Source organism: Polyodon spathula, unplaced genomic scaffold (assembly GCF_017654505.1).
Source record: "Polyodon spathula isolate WHYD16114869_AA unplaced genomic scaffold, ASM1765450v1 scaffolds_825, whole genome shotgun sequence".
Lineage (NCBI taxonomy): Eukaryota > Metazoa > Chordata > Actinopteri > Acipenseriformes > Polyodontidae > Polyodon > Polyodon spathula.
This window is the reverse complement of record NW_024472312.1, coordinates 390,724-407,739: the sequence shown is the minus strand read 5'-3', so window position 1 is coordinate 407,739 and position 17,016 is coordinate 390,724.

Here is a 17,016-nt window from a genome sequence, read left to right as displayed (position 1 = left end):
GGGTAAGCACAGTGGGGTCTTCCCACTTCTCTTTTATACTGTGATTATTCGGTTAAGCATCTTAAAGTAAGTAGTCTTATAGATGTGTAAACACACCTTTACACAGGACAAAATGAGTCCAGTTTTCGATTTCAAACAGACAGTCTTTACAAAGTCTAGCTACTTAGTTTCATTTAAAGGCTTCTGTTAATTATTTTTTCTTGGCTTTTTACAATGTTCCCAATGCATCATTATAACCTGTCAGGTATAACTGTGATATATTGTTGCGGGAGAACAATAGGATCCTTATTTTTCAAACTCTGTTAGGCAAACTGTTAATTTGCAGAACCATGCTGATGTGTCTGACTTTTCACAGCTACTCGATGCGGTATTTATTATATTCATAATTAATCACTCATTGAAATTGTGATTCATGACTGTATGCAATTGAAACAAATAGGAGCCAGTATTAAAACTCCAAAGTGTGAATCACAAATATAAAAGCTCATTACAATAGCTTATATTAACAATTAGGAGGTAGCAAATCAAGCTATGGAGTAGTTGGCATTAAAAAAAATAAATAAATAAAGAATGACATTATAGTTTTCCCCCAGTGCAACCTCTACTAGGATAATAAAACTCATCTAGTCCATCAGACTCCTGATTAAGAACTAAGACTGCACTACAGTATATATAAAAGAGAAACATCGCTTAATCGCATTTTAAAATTCTTCCATTTCGGTCTTTAGATGAAATGAGATGATTGCAGCCAGCGTTACCAGTTTCAGGTTTGTTGCATTGGAAATATGCTGCCCAGTGGTCAAATGGTGCATTACCACCTAATTGGCACGGCAAAATCTAAGTGGTTGCCAACTTGAGAGAGACAGCTGGGGCCATAAACAGTGACGGACAGAGGGAAATGATGGTTAGAGAGGCTTGTCAAGTCACGTCATGATGGAATGGATCCCTCGAGATTCATTCCAGCACCTTGTGGAATCTGTGCCATGTTGTGTTAAAGCTGTGATCAGGGCAAACCGTTATCTAACCTGGATAAACCAATGTCTCCCTTCCCTAGCTAACTGAAGCACAAATCTTAAGCAAAGATGAAACAAATTCCCCCTACCCTAGATAATTCTAGAATTTTTTTTCTTAAACTTTTAAAAATTCATTCCCTGCTCTAGATTCTCAGAACTACATTTCCCATCATCCTCCTGCTCACTGGTAAATCCATCTGTTACATATGTGAACAGGAGGATGATGGGAAATGTAAGTCCTTTTGTACCCTTTAAACCCCATCCAGGTGGACTGAACAGTTCAAAGATCTTCAATTTGATAAACAAAGAAGAAAAACCCTATTAGTTCCTCTTCGCAGACAGAAAGAGGTTTTAAGAAGTTGTAAATTTCAAAACCAGGACAGTGCGTCACAGAGGTGTATTGCTGTGCGCCTTCGCATGGCAGATGCTATTACGTTTCTAATTGCAAGAGATTTGGAATAATGGTTTGAGAGAGACTGTAGGAACGCCGCAGTGCAGCAGGTCAGAGAAAACCAACAGCAATTGGAAATCCATCACGCTTATCATAGTAATCATTATAATTTCAAAAGCTATTTTGCTATTCTTTCATCTATCAATGTTTTAACTTGAACAGATCGCCATGATGTGTTTAATAGAACCCAGACTGATTAGCAGCTCATGTCTGGCTCCTGTGATGATAAACGATACCACAATGGCAGGTGTAAAGAGGTCAAGGTAACTAGCTATTAGCTGCTGCACTTCCAAGCGGAAACAATGGACTTTCACTTTTTCAGTTGCCGACTGGTCAGCTGTGTTTAACAATGTATTCATTTGTCAGGATGAGCCATTTTGACAATCCATCTGTTGCTATGCTGCCTGCCAACATTGTGCAAGCCTGCTTTGTAGTGCCTTGTGCAATAATGCTAGCAGTGGCTTTCAGAAGGGATGCAAAGTGAGCTAAGATTTTGGTCTATAGTACACATAACCAGATCACAGATGCAGCAAAGGGCATTAAAACCTGTAAAAACACATGCAAAGTGTGCTTAGGTCGGCCAGGATGTCCTCAGCTCACAGCTCACCAGCGTCCCCTGTGGTCTGTTCGGGCACCTGCAGGCTTGCCTGTAAGCTGCCCAGAGCTGTAGCTCTGAAGTGGATGCATGGGGAGCCTGCAATATGGAAAGAAGCGGGCAGCTGATGGCACACGCTTCGGGGGACAGCGTGTGTTTATCTTCGCCCCCTCCCGAGTCAGCGCAGGGGTGGTAGCGGGGAGCTGAGCCTAAACATAATTGGACATTCTAAATTGAAAGAAAATAATAAAATAACTGGCAGCTACAAAATTAAAAAAAAATAATAATACAGAATCACCGATCAAACCTAAGAAATAAAATAAAGGAACCAACAGTTTAACACTTCAACATGAATTAACTATAATCTGTAGTTTTAGAAGAAACTAAATTAGATAACATACAAAAAAAAAATATGGATAAATAGACACACTGCTGTGATGCCTGAAGGTTTAAATAGACAGGAATAGCAGATCGTTACGTCATTAACTATGTAGTAAATGAAATCACAAACATGAAGAGATTTAAATGGAAATAAGTGAGCACAGTTTATATATAATAATATTTTTTTGGCTAAGTGACATCTATTGACAAGTTCATTTCTGAAAATCAACCCTTTGGTCATTCTATTAAAGATGAAACAGCTTCCGTTCTAGACATTTATGTCTGTATGCAAAATTCTCATCATAGAGCCCCATGTCCTTCACAAGACAAACCGTCAGGCAAACAGCAGGCGTCTTTCCCACTGACAAGCTGGTGCAGCTCTGTATGGACATTATTTAATAAAGACAAGCAGTGTCAATATTGCCCTTCCCAGAATTCACAGTAGAGCATGAAACACAACAATAGGAGGCTGCTGATTCCTCCAGTTGGATCAATATTACCACTGCATGGCCTCAACATGCACAATAACTAGGACACTACTATATGTGTATGCTTCCCAGTGGGGAGATTGGTAGCAGCATTTGAAGCTATACACACTATCGATATAGTATAGTATAGATATTTCAACCAGTTCTTAAGCCGACAAAGAGAAAACTTAACCTCACAGAGGGATCCTCTCTTGTTCTGAAAGACACCTTATACTTGCTCCCTTCTCTGATCTAGATGCCTGTATGGCTGCAATTCCATATGCCAGATTAGAAGGACTACATTTGAAGGACTGAAACAAGGGTGACCCTATGGTGACCCACTCTATTTCTTTCACAGTTTCTTTTCCAATGCAGGTGATACAGTGTTGTACTTTTTGTTTATTTTTTAAAAGTGTTCTGAGACGAATGACCTAGTGGTTACAGCCCTGGTCTTCAAACAGAAGGGTGTGTACAGTGTTATTTATTTACTCAATGTTTATTCCAGGTACGCTCCATGTTTGCATCAGTGCTGTACACATGCAGTCTTGCACGTGTGTCGAAGTGCATCATAGAAAAAGTGACAGTGCTCTAATGTCACAGTGACATGTCTGATTGTCTCCAAAGAGGTTTAATCTTAGTCTAAACATTTGACAGAATATAAAAACCCTCATACCTGCAGATATGAAACTCAATCTTAAAGGAAGCTTTTTTTAAATCCTTCCACTTTACATTCCCACCATCCCCTGCTGTATTGTGCTGAAGATCTTTTGGTTCTTTGCTTGGTCTCTTTTTACACTTCAAAGAATAAGTAGCGGGATTCTGAAAAATATAGTGTTACAAAAGCTTCATATCCCTGACAGTTTTAGTCACTCTTTGACATTGTTGGCAGTAGGCACTCGCTTGCCTGGTGCTTCTCTATCAGGATGCCATAAATCTCTCATATTTATTATGAGGACTTGTAACCAACACCAGCCATTCTATAGGATAAAAAATGTATTGGAAATATATGAGAGTAAAATGTATTAGTTAAAATGATTGAAGAGATGAAGCAAAACTATAATGAAAGATGGTAAACAGTGAAACCATGGTAACCTTGTAAAAGAGATCGATCAATGGAGTAGCAGCTAAAGGGCTCGGTCCTATTGATAATTAGTAAGATAACTAAAACAGACTGTAGTCACGTATGTCCTGAGCCCATATGGTATAAATACTGGGAATGGAGGCGACACGGACAGAGAAGCCTCTAATACCTCCAGGATCACCACGGGCCATCAGTGAATCAGTCTGAGGCCTCTCTCCAGGGATTGAGAGCCAACCAATTGCCTATCTCTCTTAATACTAGTGGCACATATTGTATCACTAATTTAGAATATAATGTGGGTATTTGAAACTAATGAATGGTAACCTTGTTAAAATGTGAAAGATGGTCGGGTCTCATCCTTATCACATAACCAAGTAGTTAATTCCATGCTTACCTTCACTCGTAAACCTTAGAGTTCTGGCTATGTGACTTTGCTGCAGTAAAGATAGTCATTGAGTGGCAGGCACACCCATCCCTTACAGCCTCACTGCCACCCTGGCTGCACATGGCTTCTCTAGACGTCCGAGTGACAGCTGTGCTGTAAAGAAAAGGGTAACCAGAATAAAGCTATTTGCTTTGACCCCAGCTGGTAACGCCACTCTCATCTGACAGCCCTTTCTCCTAATTGACTCTAATCTGCCTCCTAGGGGTCCCCGCTTGGCAGGGGCTGCATCCCGTGCTGGCTGGGGAGGGGGGGTTCCCAGCAGGCAGGGGGGCAAATTAGCAAAGCCATTATACATTCACTTTCTTTTATCAAAAGGCTGATCCCTGTTTAGTGACATTGAAGGCTCCAGGAGACAATGTTTAAGAAGAGGCTCCCGAGCAGAGAGTCCCCTCCAATGGGGAGATCAGTCCTGTGAGAGTGCTTGAAGCTGCTGACTCCCACAAGCTTGTGTAGTATTATAAGATGTTCGATATACGCTGCCTGGCTACATCAGGACCTGGACCTTGATGAGACTTGGCAGTTGGAAGGTCTCGAGGGATTTATTCCGGGATTCATATTTCACGCAGTGGGTGCGGAGAAGTCATTCAAGTTCATCCCAGGTTGAGATCCAGGGACTGTGGTGGCCGTGAAGGATCCTCAGACCATTGTGGCACAGTGGAGGGGTGCATTATCAACTAGAGACGTCAGGGTACAAGAGTAGCATTGCTGGGTCCACTTCATCCACAGCAGCTACTTTAAGAACACAGCTGTTCAGCTGTTTTGGTACCGTTTTCTATAGGCAGCAGAACTCATATAATAGGCAAGATAAGTCACATGACTCACATCTCGCACACACTTGTCTGATTCTGTCAGTGATGCAATGTAAAGAAAGGTCCTGCCACTGACTGACACAAAGGCATGTAAAGCAAAGCAGTCGAAACGATGGACAAAAAGGCTGTGGAAACACTTGTGAAAATGAGATAAATGCATGACCTATTACATGCGTTACTAGAAGTTCAGTATACAAATAAAATGGGAATAATTCTTGTTTGAGAAAATCAATATTTTAGCGGTGTTCCGGTACCTTCAGATGTAGGACTACACCCCTGAAACCAGGACGATATGAAGTCAGAATCTGGCAGCCGTAATAAAGTATACACTAGATAAGACATACAGCAATCTGGAAACATCCTTAACAGTGATAGATGGATCTCTCCTGGTGGCCGTGATTTATAATGTGTTTTACAAGCGCTAGGGTTTCATTTATTACTTCCGTTAGCTCCATTAATTTATTACCGCAATTCGAACATTTTGCAGAAGACTAGAAGTATAAAACAGCCTCGGGAGAGGGTTTCTAATAAAGCCATGATGTATCTGTCCACTGCATGTAACCAATCATCAACACAAAGCCTTACAAAACTCTTGATTTCTTTTACAAAGGGGGCATTATGATGTTTCATTACTCGGTGTGGCGAGACTTCATGTTGACGTGGCAGATGATCCAACGTCATTGTTGTGCTAGCTGGGTTAAGGAAAACGCGTGCAGTAATTGTACAACATCAGTCTTAGACTTGACAAGGAGGGAGGGAGAGAGAGAGAGAGAGAGAGAGAGAGAGAGAGAGAGAGAGAGAGAGAGAGAGAGAGAGAGAGAGATGCTATGAACAGACAATAATACACCTTTGACATATTGCAAGTCCAAGTGTTTTGCATCACCTGCTGTAATTAACTCTTTGTGCTTCTCAAAGTCGAATGAAACCTGCTGAATAATGTTACGTTAACATATTGAATTGCATACCGCTTTGTAGCTTTCTAACTGACAAAAATGTGACATTTCAAAATTTAACATGAAATACTGTACTACTATTGTGGCTTTGTGATATCTTTTTGTAGTTTCTTTGATTACAGGATGTTAAATAAAATATCTAAATTATGTTCATGTAGGTTTTTTTTTTATGTCTCAATCCTAAAATTCTAGGTGATGCAAAACTTTTTGCCATAGCTGTACCTTGGAGAGATAGTCAAAGAAATATTGCTGAAATGTATTCAGTGGCCACATTCATATTCATTCTTATTACAGAATTTATAACAAGATATCATGCATGAATGACGTCCATAATAAATGACACACTCTACTGAAGAGTCATGGATCTCTTTATTAGATTATTTGAGGGGGTGCCGGGTATTTCAGAGAGCAACATGTAATAAGCCACAAATTATACTTTCGTTTCCCTGTTAATTCAAAATTAAAGAATGTTCAAATATTTGTTTACATGAAACGTAAAATATGCTGGTCCCGGCACTAATTGCAGGTATAAAATAAAATCACATTTTAATGCTCTTTTTGAACGATACAGGAATTCACTTTGTCATGCAATCTAAAAGTGGCCAGGGGATTCGATTCAGCCACACCACTTGTTCAGTTTATACATCAAACTATGGATTGCACTGTGAGGCATCCAGAAATCAACTCTTGTGTAGACTGCAGCTCTTTAGTTCTGTATTAACAATACATTATCTGAGCTCACATAGATATTCAAACCCACTGCATCAGGTAGCAACAGGTGGGAGGCTGTTTAGTTCAGTGGCTTGCGCAATGAGTGAGGAAGCTTGTGTACCTGCAGCTGCAACGACTGTGCACACAAACTGGTAAGCCAACCAAGCCTGCTTTCTGATGAATGGAAGAATGTACAAAACCCAGAAGTTTTATTATAAAAGAGAACATGATTGTGGGACAAGTTATAACAGGGTCTATTATTCTATATATAATCCATAAAGCCAAATATGATCTAAGGGTATGAAAAGGGGGGTACATTCATCTTTCTCTAAAATTCCTTATGAAATCAGTAGAACTAGTCCGATTGATGGTGAGACAGCAAGAGCCAAGAGCTATTGTCAAGTGTAATGAATTTGACATCTGCATTAGCAGTCCTGTCAGACTCACAGCATCTCGATAATAACGTGAAGCTTTGCAACTTGCTTGAGCTGAAATGAAAGAGCGCCCAGACCTTAGTAGAACAACAGGCTCCCCTTTTCTTTCTTTTCTTTTCATCGCTTCCCATGAAAACCAGGGCATCCAATGTTCCTGCTATAAAGAACTAGTTCAGAGATAACCAATGCTTGGGATGGCAAGCCGGCAGTGTCTTGGTCCGTCATTTGGAGATGTTAGTGAGGGAGGCGTGGTGGTTAGATGCAGAATGTGTGACTGGTTTGGTCACAGGTGGAATTGTGGATTTTCTTTTAAACACTATCAAGGTGTCAGCTGGGGTTTATCTCGACACAAACATATTTCAGTGGGTTTTTTTTTCAGGTTTTTTCTGATGCTCAAAAATCAGTGTTCATGTGTTATTTTTATTTATAATGTCCAACAAGTAATGACTCTTTCTTTCTGTTGTTGCTAGGGTTACAGACGTCCTGGGAAAACTGTGACCGTCCCAGTTTTCAGCCTTAATTTTGTGTCCTGGTTGGAAATGGTACAATTGTTAAATTGTCCCGGTTTTGCTATGGTATTCACACCTCCTTCCAGTCCCCTGGTTGCAGCTGTGTCTTTGTGTAGATTTGCTACCTCTTTGTCTTCTCAGCCTCCATACTTCAGCTATCAGAATGTGCCTGTGGGAGGCTGACTCTATTGAACACCTGAAGATTACTCACATCAAATAACAGTTCAGAAGGGAATCACAGCAGTTTGATATTGCAACAAAACACATTAAATAAGTCCCCAGTGTTCTTATGTCATGCTGTACGAAAACACCTAAAAATGTTAATTCAACATATTTTTGTTACATAGCAAAATGCTTCTCTTGCAAACATTATAGTACGTGATTTATTATATTACACAATGTAGACCCTTATATTGATGTGATGTAGTTATCTGAAATTTCTTTGCATCAGGTAGTTTGTACCTTATGTCTTAACTCGATCACTAAGTGGATAACTATTAATTTACTATATATTAACACAATAATATCAGGTGCTTAGCAAGACTCAAGGTGATTTTCAGCCCACTCTATACAGAGCAACCTTTTATAACACTTCTGGTAAATTAGCCTGTACTGTACCACACAGTATCCTAGAAATATTATATCATATTGATCGCTGCCCCACTTCGGTCTCAATTCTTAAACACATTGCACAATGAAAATCAAAGTGGCATTTACATGCTAAATATATCAAAATTACTGTACACAGAGTTACAGATTACACTTGGAATGCAACCAATGTAAAGCTCTTGTCGGAAGCTGCTCTCAGAGATGGAACCATTTCATTTGAACAGTGAATAGAATATAACCTTGATGTAGGAAATTACTAAGCAGAAAAGAAACCAAACAATGCGACAAATGAAAAATAAAACAGAAAACATAAATCTTTCACCCTTGTAACCCGACAAGCGCCAGTAGCTTTTTAATGATTAAAATATGAAAACGTTACTGCAGTGAGGCGTTGCAATGGAGATGTTAAACTGTCCGTTCTGCTACCATTGACAGTGCAGATCCAATGCATTGTGCCGCTCAACAGTCATTTGGTATGGGGAGCGCTTGATGTGTTGATACTGACAAACTAAAAGAGGATTTTAAAAGGTCCTGTTTCAAATCCCAGCTGTCTGTGGACCGATGCAATCAGAGCTGTGCCTTTGAATCAAAGGCAATTTGTTCTAAACTCTTCGACCACATCTTGTAACGGAGCACTTCAGCAAAGAGCTACTGTGTTGCGGTATTACCCTAAAACACAGTCTCTGTGATCACTTTCAATCTGCCTCAACCCTGATTACAAGGCTTGGTCGTGTTCAGAGTGAAAACAATGTCAAGAAAGTGACGACTCATTAGGGAGGGCAGAGGCTTGCTTTAATTGCATCAGCTGTGGCTTATGCCTATCATATAACCAATCAAACTGTTAGATCATGAAACCCATCTTTGTAAGGAGAAGGACAGGCATTTTGTTGTAATCTTAGCGCTTGTGTAATTTGTGTACAGCAGTGTTTTTTTTTTAAAGGTTTGTTATTTAGGGAGGGTTGGGGTTGTGAGGGTGATCAATGACAAAAAGGAATACACTTTATGACACCTAAGTTCTATGACCTTATAACCCTCCGTTATCCTTTCTAGAGCCCCAGTATATATTGTTTTCCTTTAAACACTAATAACAGTTCATCAGCTGAGCAGTTCCTTCTTACCATGGCTTTTATTTTGCGAACCTCAATTACTTGTTAATACGTTCAGCTGACCCTGCCTCTAATATGTCTTTTTGGGAGCACTAGTAAGAAACTAATACCACACACAGCAGTGTGGAAATGTATTAGAACACCTCAAGATTTGTCGTTTACGGCCCTTCTACCCACCTGCATGAAAACCTGAGAATTTCAATTTCTTCTCAGTAATCAGTGATATAGAAACAATAGGTACTCCTGTGTGGAAACTGCATTGTGCTTTAATTGGGCATCTTAAACAACTTCTAAACAGTATTGTGAATTTTGTCATTTGTAGCTCTGTGTTCCTTTTCTCTTGCTATTGCATGTGTGGCATTTTAAAGTCATCAATTAAATTAGACAATCACTAATTTGCCTGTATTGACAGTTTCCCCAGCTTTTCAGTTAAAGCAGTTTCATATCATATGCACACTGCTGTATGACACATTTAAACAATGGTTTAGCAGTTAAAATAGCATTTAAATAAACACAGGGAACTTCAATCAGCAGTCGTGCGACAGCGAGCCCCTTTCCTGCAACAGTGTGTGCTACGTATGGCAGGAGTGTACAGTCGGCAGTGCCCGTACATGCCCAGTTTACTAAGTATCTAATTAGCTTATTTATAAGCCTCCCTGTCAAACCCGATTTAACATTGCGTGTTGTTAATGCAGCATAGCCTTGGGTCAGCTACTGAATGACAATAAGATTGCACTGATGATGAAAAAAAAAAAGATTATTAATATCATCATGAAGGAGTTTTCGGAAAGCGATGTCGCTTGTTCGCTTGTCAGGGCTAGATGGAGAGCTATTAAACGGGGTGCTGTATTAGGTGAAGATTTCCATGAAATAATTCCCTTCCAAACTATCAAGAGCTTGTGAAAAGGTGCCAGACTGCAACGACACCCCGAGCAGGAAGACCACAGGCAAACGCACCATGAGGTCTGAGACGCAGGCCAGGTCATTCACCTCACCGACCAGCGCGTCTCAAAGCAGCACTAGAGGGACCGTTCTAGAAGAGGACTGAGAGGAGAGTTACGTGACCAGTCCTGGAAGTCAGATACTGCCTGGGTCCACTACGTCAGCTAGAAACATCATCACCTCGTCGAGGTTCATCACTAGCTGTGTTACTGGCCTGCTGGTGTGAGTCTTATCTTGTGGATTAATCCAGATCACTCAATACAGTCACGCTGGATCCTTAGCTAATGTATGATTGCACCACTATGTCATTGTAGATATAACTTGCTGTAATCCTAACTTGCTTCATATTGTATTCTGTTAGTATTATTGCACTTACTGTAAAGTATTTAAATATCAGTAAATAAATAAATAAATAAATAAATAAATAAATACAAATAACTCAAAATCAGTTAAAGTTTCATTTCCTCCTGAACCCAAGTGGCTGCTGTCACTCTTATAACATGTTTTACAGTCACTGCAAAAGCTGAATGTGTCAGAAATCCAGTTTTTTAAAAGGACTCCTCATTAAAAAGGCTTGCAGTTAAAGTTACCATCAGCAGTGCCAAACATTCTATAAGGAAATTTTTTTAAATTTTTTTTTGTCTGCAAACGAGGGCACACAACGCCTTGCTATGCTGCTATAGATTCCAATCTTTAAAAGTTTCTCAGGTATAGCTTAAATATGTAGCCAAACAGCTCTGGCCAAAAGTTTTGCATCACCTAGGATTAGGATTGAGAAATAATTTTAAAAAAAATCGCAAATGTCCACTGGAAGCCAAAATAGTAGTCCAGTATTTCCTATTATATTTTGAAATGTCACATTGTTGTCCATTTTTTAAGTACATGGAAAACTACAAAGCAGTCTGTAATTCAATATGTTAACATAACGTTACACAGCAGGTTTGATTCGACTTTATTAATTCTGTAGGGTGATAGAAAACATTTTAGAACGATGCTACAAACTGGGGTTAAAGCTACATTCTATGCAATAACTGTGTAATTAACTAAGCCAAAATACAGTATGTGATGCAGTGTCTGTGCATACATTGAAAAACATTATTTGACCTGAAAAAAAAAAAGTTAAGGTCAGTGTAAAATGTCGCTTTATTTTCCATTGAAATCCCTGCAATACTAAACCATGAAAAGATGAATGACCCTGAACTGGATTATGATGGTTTTGCTCTCTGTATCCAATGAGATGCGTTTGCATGTCCTCAGACAATGCATTTAACAGCGTATAAAGAGAGCGGGAGAACTGGAATATTTCAATTAAATTCAAGGACGGGAGTGTGCGGCTTGCCTGTTCTAGAAGGAGCAAGCAATCAAGGCTGTTCCCTTATTTATTCATTGTGCTCATGTTCTTTCCCTAAACTCCACGCTGACCTTCACATGGAGACTAGAGCCGCAGCAGACATAGGGATATATATTCAATTTAGAGAAGAAGAAAAAAATAATTTAAGAAAAAAAGGGGGTGTTTGAACTGAAATACTTTCCCTTCAGGTCTTCAAGTTTACATTTCAGACTTGAATTCTGTCTCTATTTATACACTCTGTATCTATCCATATCTCTCCTGTTCTGCGTCCCAGCTGCACACACTTGGGCAGCAGGGGTGTGCAATTTTTTTTTTTTTAGCAAACGCTGTCCAAAATGCTAGAAAAATCTAATTGTCCTTCTTAAAAATCTGCTTGCCCCGCCCTGTCGCACAAAATACACAAAAGTAGAATGGAACTTGTAGGGTTTTTTCTTATTATTTACATACTTATTTTTTTTAAACCTTATATCACATTTTACAGCTATCCTTGCTCATGTAACACCTTGTCCCATGATGGTTAACTGGAGCACTGCTGGAGCAGGGGGTCCTGGTTTCATACCTTGATGGCTTTTTATTTTGAGTGGGGGGGTGGGGGGGGGGTGGCGCTCACCAGTTTCCCCTGTAGTCTGGCCGGGCGCCTGCAGGCTTGCCTGTAAGCTTCCCAGAGCAGCATGGTCCTCCGTAGCTCTGGGCTGGTTGCATGGCGGGCCTGCAGAGTGAAAAGAAGCGGTCGGCTGACGGTACGCGCTTTGGGGGACAGCGTGTGTTCGTCTTCGCCACTCCTGAGTCAGCGCAGGCGTGGTAGCGGTGGGCTGAGCCTAAGTACAATTGGACATTTCAAACTGGGAGAAAAATCTTCGTCTGGCGATACGAATTGCACACCCCTGGGCAGGAACCAGCGCCAGGGCTCTCCCTGTCTCAGGGTGCCTCAGAATAGCAGAAGCTTTAATTGCTCACTGAAGCAGATTATTTCTTAGCACAAATTGATTAGTTTAATTCGCTTCTCCGACCTCCTCCAAAGTGACACTAAACAACTAATCAATGAGCCAGAGTGAACAATGAACACACTCCCGATCGAATTGGTTTACTTATCAAGCACGCCCACAGTTTCAATTGATTGAGGGAGGCTAGCCGCGCAGTCAACACAAGCAGTGAATTAGCAAGCGCAGGAGATTGGACCCTGCAGTTTCAAAGCCCTCGCTACGCAATTGAATCAAACAAAAGAGTTCAACAAAAAGACCAAACCAAAGGAACAACACACCCAAGCTTTGCGATCACGGAGCTAGGACAGAGAGCACAGCCTGCTGCTCTCGTTCCGTTCTCAAACATAACCAGCAAGCGATGACTCAACCCAGCTCCACTTTTATACAGGCGCCCATCCCAAAATGGCAATGTTGGCATATAGAAGGGGTTCTCTTGTCCTCATAGCTCGTGCCACCAAGCCTTCCTCTAGACCTTCTCAAGTGCAATAATGTCTTTACCACACCAAAAAAGCACATTCCAGGTGAGCACTAGAGCATTAGATAGACTGAACTTCCCAACACTTCTATTTCACTCTTGCAGCAATGCAACCAAACAATGTTGTCTGGCTCCTTGGCTGAAATGTTTGTGTGATTTTATTACCCACTTGTTATTTTTTTTAATTCCTCCTGTCTATGATGGAGTGTTCCTAAATTATACATGATTACCCTTAAGAAGTCGTGCCAAGTCGCATCAAGATGCAAATGGCTGCGTGTCATTCCGATAGAAGACATTACTTCCACATCTGTTACCACAATGACAGCTAATTTCTTTCTTTCAGATGCTGCAGCTGCAGGTGGCAAGGGATGGAATGCCTATTGTTGTTGCCCACGGTTACAGCAAAGCTGCTACATCAGTCAGTCCCTGGTGGGGTTTCCGAGTGACGTCCCCCACAGTGGTCAGCAAGGGGTCTGGAATAGCCAGGCGCTTTGCTGCAGTGAGGGGCTATCATCTCTCTACTCTAACCTTCTCAAGGACAGCCAGGGCTTCAGGCTGAAGGCACTTCCAAGCCAGGATTAGCACAGCTTCCCCTCCTTCATCACAGCATCTGAAATCCAAATGCTTCTCAGTTACAGTAGCTTGCAGCTCTTACAGGAAACTTTTGTGTTATTATCATTATTATTTATTTGTTTCTTTGGCAGACACCTTTACCCAAGGTGACTTACAGGTGTTAGAGGGCAGTACAGGGTTACAGTGCAAGCTTAATATTTAAACACAGTGTAGTTAACAGTAAGCAAATAATACTACTAAAATACAAAAGGAACTGGGATGCAACAAGTTAGGATTATAGCAAGTTATATCTACAATAGTATTGCAATTGTGCAGAGATATATTTTCACAACCTTTTTTGTTCAGTCTTCATAAAACAGGATTACTGTAGGCTGACTGTGTTAGGAGAGAGTTGAAGTAAAAACCTATTGCCAATTCACCTTCTAGACTTCAATGTGGTATTTGATCAACTTTACTAAACTACCCTTATATAAAGTTTGCCTTGCTAAAATTATTGCAAAGTGTAATAAAGCTTAGTGAAAGCACGACAGGCATAGCAATAAGACTCCCATTGCAGAGCAGTTTGATCCAATCCTGGTTTTACTATGAGTTTAAAACACACCTGAGCTTGTTGCCCAAACACTGTGGCTAATCAAAACCCTAGTAAAAGCTGGAATGGGTGAAACTGCTATGCAACATGAGTTTTTATTTCCCTCCCTGCATAGATGGGTAAGCGTTGTAAAGTGCAGAGAAGTACGGTAAAGCATATTGAGAAACATGGTAAAGTGTGGTTGAGGAATATCATAATTATGGGAAAGTGCAAAAGTATGGTGCAAAGTAATCATGGTACATTTTTATAAGGGAACTTATAGACATTTTATAGACATTGCAGCCCACATGGCTCGCATTTGGTCTCATCTTCAACCATAGGGGCTCATATACTCAGTCAAGCGCATGTCTTATGTATGAAACCAAAGAAGCAAGTGCGTTTTCATAGTAAACTGTACAGCTAGGGCCAAAAGTTTTGCATCACCCTACAGAGCTAATTTCGAATGAAACCTGCTGAATAATGTTATGTTAACATATTGAATTGCATGCCGCTTTGTAGTTTTTCCAAAAAATTGAAAAATGGGGGAAATCTAACATGAAATACTGTACTGCTGTACTATGATGGTTTCTGGTAGACTTCTGCGATATCCTTTTGTAGTTTCTTTAATAACAAATAAAAGATCTAAAGTATGTTTATATAGTTTTTTTTTTTTAATTTTATTTAGTAGCCGCTAATTGTTTTTATCATTTTGTTTTTCTTCAAATTTGGAATTAGGACAGGGATCGCTGGTGCGCGAGGACTCTGGCTGACCTAACGTGCGAATGAAACAGTAGTATAGTTACACAGACAACACATTAAACAAACAACGGTGAAGTAATGTGTTTCTTATAACCGCTGCAGTGGGGTGATAACCTTCAATTCACTGTGAAGTAAATCACAGCGGTGTACATTGAAATTGTATTGTACTTTCTGAACTGAGCCACATTGAAAATATAAACAATTTAATATTGGATTAAGAACACGTCAACAAAAAGGGAATAGTCTACTAATAACTTAAAAATGAAACATGTAGGCGATTTAAATTGCTCTCTACAGTTACATGATCTTAGCTTGAGGGTCCTTATTATCAAAGAACTAAAGCTGAGGTGCTCAGTCCATGTATGTTAGACGGAGAGACAAAAGCAGTATGCACTTCATCCAGTCTCTCTAATGAGGTATCTCAGTTTAGCAAACAAGTCTGAAAACTACAGGAATAGAAATAACTATTTTAGCCTTCGGGAGTCAAGATCTGCGTTAAAGCTGAAATAGCCTTTTTATTTTGACCTCTTTTATAAAGAGGTGATGGTTGTCTTGGGGATCGAAGGATGCCCATTGACCTTCAGTTCCCCTGAGAGAAACTAAAACTACTGGCAAGAACATAAGAAAACGAGAGGCTGACCTTAGCGTTTGTTTGGTTCCTAGTCTATTTGTCAAGTCGGGTCTTAATGGATCCCAATAATTCAGCCTCCACATCATGATTGCCCATTCTATACCCTCGTCCAATCTCTATGGAACCAAGAACTAGATTTCTCTTTTTAAAGTGAAATGTTATGCAGTTGAGAAAGATTTGTGAGTTCTGTACACAGGTGGCACGGTCATGACCCGCATATTGAAGTGTCAAGGCTCTATTGCTCAGGGATGCACTACGGCTGTTTGATTTGATTCTGATCTTCTCCCACACAGAGTGTGTGTGTGTGTGTGTGTGTGGCACTGCTGCTGCAGCGACCTGTAAATCATGTCAAGGGTAATTTCAATTTATTTGCAAGGCGGCATCTTTGAAGAGCCTGCCAAGCTCGCTCCAGCTGATCTGTGAGAGCAATTGGCTTTACTTAAAAGGAAACAAGGCAAATTAAAAAGAGATGGCGTAATATATTTAAATGACATGGCCTGTTTTTTGTTTACATCACAATAACTGCTTTCAAAATAAATGACGAATACTAATTTGGCTAACGAAAATGCCAAAAGCTATTTGTTTATTTATTTATTTTTTAAAGACAGTTGGTGTTTACCAACCATAACAAAAACCTGAATAAAAATGAATATTTATTTGGCGCATGCTGCTATCTCGTGAAAGTGAGGTGTGATTCTTCTCATCAGCAAGAATGGGCAAAGGGTTACAAACAAAAAAAAAAACATGTCAAGCTTGTTCACGAATTGCTTTATTGATTTTAGATATCATTCTATTACAAAAGATTGTCCATATTTTAAAAAAATTCCTATATTTAATTTTTTTTTTTTCCCGGTTCAAATATGACATCGTGAAACATTTTTGATTTATATTTCACAACAAAAGAACAAAAAGTTTGAGAATGAGAAAAGGCCATTCAAGGCTGGTCCCTTGTTAGCACACCATTCTCTTCTACTGGGCACAGAATCAAGTCTTGTTTTAATATTTCCAGTGCTTTTGATCCTACTACTTGACCTGGTCGGCTCTTCCAAGCATTTATAGCTCTCTGTGTACAAAAAAAAGTGCTTCTTACCTTCTCTTCTAAACTTACTTTACTTGGGTTGACATTATTTTACCATTATAGGGAAAAATCAAACTGATAATCAATATTAT